Source organism: Ruditapes philippinarum, unplaced genomic scaffold (genome assembly GCF_026571515.1).
Source record: "Ruditapes philippinarum isolate M1 unplaced genomic scaffold, ASM2657151v2 ctg164_1_1_1_1, whole genome shotgun sequence".
Lineage (NCBI taxonomy): Eukaryota > Metazoa > Mollusca > Bivalvia > Venerida > Veneridae > Ruditapes > Ruditapes philippinarum.
The window spans coordinates 306,656-316,472 of NW_026866554.1; positions in this window are offsets into that span (position 1 = coordinate 306,656).

The window sequence follows — 9,817 nt, forward strand, 5'->3', positions numbered from 1 at the left end:
AAAGTGTTGAAATGCTTTGCTGGTATGCTCAGCTGGGTAAGCAATCTAGCAGGCCATTACTAAATATAGTGTAAAAATGCTCTGCTGGTATGCTCAGCTGGCTAGGCAATCTAGCGGGGCGTTCCAAAATATAGCGTAAAAATGCTCTGCTGGTATGCTCAGCTGGCTAGGCAATCTAGCAGGGCATTCCTAAATATAGTGTAAAAAATACTCTGCTGTTATACTCAGCTGGCTAAGCAATCTAGCGGGGCATTCCAAAATATAGTGTAAAAAGCTCTGCTGTTATGCTCAGCTGGCTAAGCAATCTAGCGGGGCATTCCAAAATATAGTGTAAAAATGCTCTGCTGTTATGCTCAGCTGGCTAAGCAATCTAGCGGGGCATTCCAAAATATAGTGTAAAAATGCTCTGCTGTTATGCTCAGCAGGCTAAGCAATCTATCGGGACATTCCAAAATATAGTGTAAAAATGCTCTGCTGTTATGCTCAGCTTGGTAAGCAATCTAGCGGGGCGAAGTATAAATTTCGTTGGTCTGCAACTGATTATTTGGCACTCGTAGACTTTCTGAAATATTTAGTGCCAATGCAGATAATGACAATTTTTGACTTTTAGGGGACCCTCAAGATTAGTGTCTATTTCTTTGGTCTCCGACTGATTCTGGGACGATCGCAGACTTTCAGGAATTTTTGGTGATAATGCGGATAATGACATTTGTGAATTTTTAGGACCATCCAGAGTCCATTTCGTTGGTCTGCGAATGTTTCTGGAACACTCGCAGACTTTCAGAAATTTTCGGTGCCAATGGAGATAATGACATTTTTACTTCAAAAGGACCCTCCTGAGTCTATTTCGTTGGTCTGCGACTGATTCTGAGTCACTCGCAGACTTTCAGGAATTTTGGTGTCAATGCAGAAAATGATATTTCTGACTTATTGGGACCTTTCTGAATCCATTTTTTTGGTCTGCGACTGATTCTGAGGCACTCACAGACTTTCAGGAATTTTTGATGTCAAGGCAGATCATGACATTTTTTACTTCTAGGGACCATCCAGGATCCATTCTTTTGGTCTGCGACTTAATCTTGGACATGGCTCCATTACCTCCATTGGCACCACAGATTCCTGAAAGTCTGCGAATGTCCCAAAATCAGTCGCAGACCATAAAAATGGACTCTGGCGGGTCCCTAGAAGTAAAAATTGCCATCATCTCTATTGGCACCAAACTTTCCTGAAAGTCTGCGAGTGTCCAACAATACGCTGCAGGCCAATGAAATGGACTCTTAAAGGTCCCTAGAAGTCAAAAATATGATTATTTCCATTGGCACCAACCATTCCTGAAAGTCTGCGAGTGTCCAAGAATCAGTCGCAGACGACCAAAATGGACTCTTGAGGGTCCCTAGAAGTCTTAATTGTCAATATCAGCATTGGCACCAAAATTCCTGAAAGTCTGCGAGTGTCCTTCAAAAAGTCGCAGGACAATGAAATAGTCTCTTAAAGGTCCTTAGAAGTCAAAAATATCATTATTTCTATTGGCACCGAAAATTCCTGAAAGTCTGCGAGTGCCTCAGAATTGCCTAGAAGTCGAAAATGTCAATAAAACTTTGGCAACAATAAATCCTGGAACTCAGAATCAGTCTGCCAACTGAGCATTCCACCAGAGCATTTTTTCACTATATTAAGGAATGCTCTGCTATAGTGCCTAGCCAGCTGAGCATTCCAGCAGAGCATTTTTACACTATATCTAGTAATGCTCTGCTAGATTGCCTAGCCAGCTGAGCATTCCACCAGAGCATTTTTTCACTATATTAAGGAATGCTCTGCTATAGTGCCTAGCCAGCTGAGCATTCCTGCAGAGCATTTTAACACTTTATTTAGTAATGCCCTGCTAGATTGCCTAGCCAGCTTAGCATTCCAGCAGAGCATTTTTACACTATATTTCGTAATGCTCTGCTAGATTGCCTAGCAGCTTAGCATTTCACCAGAGCATTTTTACACTATATTTAGAAATGCCCTGCTAGATTGCCTAGTCAGTTTAGCATTCGAGCAGAGCATTTTTACACTATATTTAGTAATGCCCTGCTAGATTGCCCAGCCAGCTTAGCATTCAAGAAAAGCATTTGTTCACTATATTTAGTAATGCTCTGCTAGATTGCCTAGCCAGCTTAGCATTCCAGCAGAGCATTTTACACTGTATTTAGTAATGTCCTGCTAGATTGCCTACCCAGCTTAGCATTCCAGCAGAGCATTTTTACACTATATTTAGTAATGCTCTGCTAGATTGCCTAGCCAGCTTAGCATTCCAGCAGAGCATTTTTACACTTTATTTAGTAATGTCCTGCTAGATAGCCTAGCCAGCGTAGCATTCCAGAATAGCATTTGTACACTATATTTAGTAATGTCCTGCTAGATTGCCTAGCCAGCTTAGCATTCCAGCAGAGCATTTTTACACTATATTTAGTATTGCCCTGCTAGATTGCCTAGCCAGCTTAGCGTTCCAGCAGAGCATTTTTTCACTAAAGGTAGGAATGCTCTGCTAGATTGCCAAGACAGCTGAGTATTGCAGCAGATCATTACCTTCCCTATATAAATTGAAATGCCTTTTTGCTTAGCTCACTGTTCACTGCTAACTTCTCATCCATCGCTGCTAAAATAAAACAAAAACAAAAAGTCGTGTTTCCGGCCACTTTTTTTGACCCAACAGCAAAGATTTGTTTCTGATCCCATCCGAAGATATTCATTGACCGTTGCTTTTGTCAAACTCTTTTGTGCATTCACAATATAAATGAGGGGTTATCGAAAATAAAAGAATGTCAATTTAAATTTTCGATCACAAATGGTTCGGGAAACGAACCTATTACAAATAACACCGACTATTAATCGTTATTAATTCCTGTGGGAATTTCGACTAAGAAAAACGAGAAAGAATATTATGATAGAGATTTATTATAATGGCCTCTAAGTGAGACATATTCCGTATTTACTAAAAACAAACACATTTTCTCTTTATTTAATCGTGTTCCATTTTAGCTAAAATGTCGCTCATTGACAAATTTATTCGACGTCTTGACATTTTTAGTCTGTCAACTTTAAATTTAATATTTCACACAGTCTCAGAAAACACAATCATGACCTATATATCACCTCTATATTTTAGTATATTTTAGTATCTCATTAAAAGCTTCACCTCATCGGGTACATTCTACGTCTTTAGCTCTGCCTTGTACCCTGTCCTGTTTTTGTTTGATGTCCTCCTGGACTCCTGTCCGCATGTGTTTGTTGCTGTGTCGTATGAGGGTTGCGTGCATTGAACGCCACCTTTCCTTGTTGATCATATTTACCATATTTTAAGGTAAAAAGTCATATTGTAATAGATGTAGTGCATATCAGACCGGATTTCCAGTGTTTGCACCGGTGCTAGACAATGTCATGTTACACTCTATATGTGTTACAGATATAATTAAAATGTCATAACAATAATAATAAATAAATAAATAATTTACTAATAAATTAACAAATAATTAATTAAATAAATAAATAAATAAAAAAAGAGAGAAGCACTGTCTGGTGTTACATACTGGAACATCCGGTAGTCGAATACCTGCTCAATGGAAACTCGACATAGCCTTGTTTCAGCCAAAAATAACTCCCCTCGAGCCCGATAATCTGGTCTGTACCGGCAACCAGTCCAGTGCAAGATTCTTTTATTAATTATCACACCCGTTTTATTCAACCATGTTTTCGCCATAAATTTCCCGATTTTCACGTCAGACAGTCACATGAAGCACTGTTTGTCTCACATGAAACTTCAATACAATGCGGGGGAAGTAAAACAAATTCCAATACCTCGTATTCAGTGATTTTTCCCTGCTGAAGGTTTGTTAAAAATTGATTATATAATGGCTTTGCATATTTAATTTATTTATATAATGAAAATGCTGACGCACATGTTAACCTACATGTTAGCAGACATACCTCCTTAAAGCTTATAAATAAGAATAAGAAATTGCTTTAAGAACAAAGTGACTGATGATTTATTAATTATATCATTGAAATCAAAACATTATTGCCAATTGTTTCTGTAGATTGATGTGAATTGCATTCATTGAAATAGACTTTGCATCACTTTTATCGGCTATAGATAACAGGAGGCTGTTCTGTCTTTTATGCCAAGTTAACATGAAAGATAATGATTTTTTTCATATCAAAATAGTTAGTCTAGTGTTAAAATCGGTGCTGGAAAATAAAACCAAAGCTACGATAACGCCCTAAACTTAGCTACCCCTTTGTCCCAGATCATCCAATACGTTTCAGCTCTTTGTGATTCCATATCATTTCAAAATAATAAAATATTCGCCATGTATATCTAGTTTTTAGTGTCTAAGATAGTCACTGCAAAGAAAGTAAACAATAAACATTTTTGCTGAGTCATTAGTACTGTAATAGTGTATGTATGAAGTGGTCATGAAATAAATTGAAAGATTAATAAATTATTTGGTATCTATAATCTAATCTATTGGCAGAAGTTAATACTTTGTTTTTGTTATCCAGACAAAAGCACAACGTTATTTGACCCGAATTTCCGTTTAATGTAATCTAGTAAGTGAAAGTAATGAGTTTTCGTGGTCAGTTGAGCATTAAAACGTATCATATCTCGCAAATCATAAATTATTCCAACCAGCCTAACCCTTATTTATGTATTTGTTCAGCTCGAATTATTTACAAGTATTGGTCTTGTTTTTGAAAGTACATGTGTATTGTCTTGAATACAAGTTGTATATTGACTCAATTAAAAATTTGTATTGTTAACTAGATATATTGTTTATTAACTGCAGTAACTGAATACCACGTGGGGGGAAATAACCAAATTCCAATAGTCTGTCTGATATTCTACTTTATTCCAAAATATCGATAAAAATATTTTAATTTTAAAAGCTTTATTGAAAAAATAAACACGATTAAATTGTTAAAGGGAAGCTGGATAAGTTACTTATTCCTTTTTCAACAATTTTTATAGAATTGATTGTTTGAAATAATTACTTCAGTCAATTTTAATTAAAGCAATCTAAAAAATTGATTCTTCATTGTCTTTGTAATCGGATGGTTACGGTAACGACCTTAAAATCACTTTCCTTTGTCGCCGTGAGTGAGACCATGGATTGTCCTAGTAACTTATGGAGGGCTGATGGTTCTATGCTGTGCCGTGGAGCCCGCTCGTGTTTGCAGAAGGGTATTCGAGATCTAACTCTGGAAAGTCAACATATGACAATATTACAACGTCACCGCCTTGACCTAAGCTCCCGAATCTAAAACAGGCTTTTCTTCAAATAGTATTTTTTTTAAAATATTGAAATCTTGTAAAATGACTGTGACCATACAGCTACTCGAGAGGATATCAATAGAAAATATTGTCAAATATAAACATTTCTTTCAATCTCTATTTATGAAATAATCAAAGTGCTTTTACCCTGAGTTCATTTAAAATGCATCTTTTAACTGTTTTGAGGTGACATTACTATTGATTAGGCCTGTTTAAAAGGAGATAAAAGGGAAATATATCAAATCAAAAATTATGAAAATAAAAGTACATTCATTTTATCTTATCATGTTTAAATGCATCTGTTCAATAAAAGCTTATCAAAGCTGCACGTTTTGGACAACATTAAATGATTTTCACAATATCAGTGACGTCATGTCAACATATCTAATTGTTCTAAAAGCGTATTCCCCCCCCCCCCCAATCTTTTACTATAAATAGCTATAAATTCTATCTATTGATAAGTATATTCAGACGTTGATTGCCTGCCTATATTGAGAATTCATGTTTTGCTGCAGTGCACCGGTGTCTGATTCCTTGTGTATTTGAGGAAATAAATCAATCTGTTGCACGCCAACTATGTATATCTTAAAGGAGCAATTGATATAACGCTCAAAGAACCGGCATGCAACCCGAGCTCCTTGTGTCTACAGATTCAATTCCCACACTCAAAGTGATTAAACTTGTAAAAAATACGTGTAAATTGTCTAAGCGGGGGTTGCTCGTTATTCAGAGCGACCAAAATAACGTTTATCAGTTTTAAAAATCTTACAATAAAAAACCACAAGAAACCCACATTATATGAAATACATTGTGGCGTTTTTTATAGAACTATTTTCTCTTTATTTTGAGCGTCTACAAAAGGCTATTATAGAAAACTATTATTTTGAAATTAGTGGTTGTTTGGTTCAGGGCTATACTTACAAAACAATGGCATAGCATTTACGGCATTTCAGGTAGATTTTTCATATTTGACCCGAAAATCATTAATAATAAATGTTGAATGCGATATAAGACGTTTGATATCCGGTATGCTCACAGAAAATATAGCAATGAAAATAGCATACAAGGTTGACCGCTTTGATTATAAATTCATAGTGTTTAATTGAAATCCATTGGCATTTCTCATATATTTATGAAATATATTTGTGAAATACATTGTGTAGCCGAATAAAAAAAGCATGCTTTTAAAAATGTTTTCTTATATATTCAGCAAATTAAATGGGCTAAAGTAACATGAACGATAATCTGAACGATTTAACATGTGATTAAAGGATACAGCCATTCGATTAAAGATTAACAAAAATTTTGGAATTACGCACGATTTTTTTACTATTTTATCACCATTATAGTAAGTTTTGCATTTTCTATTTAATTTTAAATAAATGAATAAATTCATGTAAAAAATTGTATTCATGCATATGATTTAAATCATTTTATCATATTATATTTACGAGATAACGCTAATTTTTAATTAGAAACATATATAATCGCTTTAATTATTGGTAATTTATGTAAATGTCTCTTACAACATGTCACGTGACACTTTACAAGTTCATGTTTCACTTTCATTCAGAAAAAAACTCATATCTTTTTTAAAATCTACTCGGATAATAGCCGGTGTACGGTATCAGACGAGAAAACGAAGACATGTTTTTGAAATGAACACCCGGATAGGGGGTAGCTCTAAGCATGGTATACCATTCCAATCACCGAATCGGAACCTCGCTTTGTTAAAAAAACCCCTCTTTAATTCATAATGAAAAGGTAAAAGGAATGGCCTAGATCGATGTTCTATATCACTATATAGGTCCGAATTTTTCTCAAAAAACATTATTTCTTTCTTTACAAAAATAATAACAAAATGTCCTGCTGGGTTCTTTGCCGGTAGTCCTGTGTCGCTGGGTCGTGTTTGTGTGTGTGTGTGTGTGTGGGGGGGTGCATTCAGTGATGTCACCCTTCCTTGTTGGTCTTGTTTTTCATATTTTACAGAATGGACAAATTTGACATATTAATTATTTCCAACATGTGTTACTTGTCTTGAAATTACTAATGTCAACGCTATATATCATTATGTAAGATTACATTTCATATAAGAAGTTTGTAGTCAATAAGTCTCTTTTAAGTCAAGACATTTGCAAATAAAGAAATTTGAAATTACTAATCCTTAAGCTACGTATTTACCATGTGCATATTTAATTTCCAGTAAATATATTTCAGAAATCATTCAATTAGAACCATAAACATTTCACTTATTAAATCCCCTTCCCACTTTACAAGTTTGTTTCACTTTTTGATCGTCTTTGTAACTGACTGTATGGTGGATTTGGGGCTGTTCTGAACACCCTGGGGTCTTTAGCAGTTAAATTACTAATGTCAGACGCTATAGCTGTCATGAATTTATAATTTCCAACATAAATTAATTCTTAATATTTGCAAGACCTCATTAGAATATTTAAGATTTCGCCTAGCAACAGAATATTTTTCCTATAGTTTCAGCAAATCTCTGACGGCATCATAGGACAATAACAACTGATAATGACTTTAAGTCTCACGAAGCAAACATGACCAGTTTCCTTGCGCATCCGCCGCCCGTCAGACCAATGGCCATGCTGTTCGCTATCAGTTTCTCTTCTTGAAATAGAGTTGGTAAGCGAACAGCATGGATCCTGATCAGACTGCGCGGATGCGCAGGCTGGTCTGGATCCATGCTGGTCGCAAACGCACTACGTTGGTTTTGTCGTGACGCGGCTCATATTTCTTTTCCCCAAACATGTTGTACTAAATGTTTAAAGTCTACAGTGTTGATGAAATTAATGATGAGTCCAGAAGTTTAAGAAATTTGACGGAGACTAGAACTTTCTAATCCAATAATAAATTGAATTAATACCCATTTCAGCAACATGCTTCCAAGTTCATGCTAAATTCTATGCAAATTTAGCTATCATTTTTAAAGATACTAGTAAAAATATCATCCTCATGAAGTCAACAATCGGCGTTATTTAAGCTAGTATAAGGAATTTTGAACCCATGTAGTTTATATACTCAAAAACCAAAAACATGCAAACATTGTCCTTTCTCCGTAAGGAACGGGATAAAAATGGTGTTAAAAATCTGAAACATTTATGTGCAATGTTAATATTTTTAAAATATATGTTCTGAACTCTTAAGGAATGTTTGTAAAGTTCAGTTTTTTAAAAAAAAATGTGCGCTTATCAAGAGGTTTGCATCATTAAAGAAAAAACATATTTGAAGGACGCGGTCTAAAATCATACCTCCCTTGACGTCATAATATGATCCAACTCTTTAATAGCTTACCAGTTTTTTTTCTGTAATCAATTTTGCCAAGATGACATCCTTTCATAAATGCATAAACTGAATAAACTAATCTGATCTTTTTTCATTTAATTTCTCGTACAAATGAAATTGAGGTGATTAACGTATCAGTCGGAATGTTTATGTTAAGAAAGTCATTTTCCAATGTATTTGTCAGTTTTATTTTGTTTCCTATAAAGGTGATTAAGAATTCTAAAATGGTACCACCTTTTATGATTTGTACCATGAAAAGTGACTGTCATGAAAAAGAATGAGACCTAAATCAATGAGATAAAGAATGGCAGAGTAGCTCAGAGTTGTTGATGATCCGTATTCCGGATAGTTCAGAATATTTTAACATAAAATATATCAGTACCGTTTTTAAAATAATAGTAAAAAAACGTTAAAGGACTTAAATGCATATTAATAATTTCGCATTTAAATATGCCTTGAAAATCTATCGTGATATACAATTTGTTACAGAAAATAAGGATAGAAACAAAACGAGTGATGACAGTCATGTTAAAAAAGACATATAGAAAGACAGATAAAGTAAAAAGGTTATGGTGTTTCGGAACAAATTAATTGATTTTATATATAAAGCTATCATGCTTGGCACAAAAATGTATACATAGATTTTCCTTTTTATATATATATAGTGTTCGAACTAACGGAAATATGTTTGTTTTCTTTTATTTTATCATTTAGTTGTTTTAAAACGATTAAAAAATATACAAAGCGTCTTAACATTAATTAGGATAAAACTAACCATTTTACAATGTATTAAATAAAAACAATATCATAGTATAATTTTGAATTTGAATTTCTGACATGTAAAAATCCCCAATCCCGCCCCAAATAAAAAGTACAAAAAAGAAAAATAATAAAATAAAATATCAACAAAGAAACACAAACTTTGGGCGGGTGGGGAGAATTATCAAATCCAAACCATTTGTGTCATTAATGAAAAGTGCTTTGGCATGAAAAGAAAATTCCGCTAGAAACTTTTTGTCTATTAACATCTTTTGTGAATACTTATTATGTCAAAAATTACGCGAAATACCCTTCAAATTTTAAAATGACAAAACTTCTTCCAAAACCGAGTGAATAAAAAAAAACACAACAATCTTAAAAATAATAGGACATGTTCTCTATTACTTTTGGGCCATACAAATTCTATGCCAAAGTTTT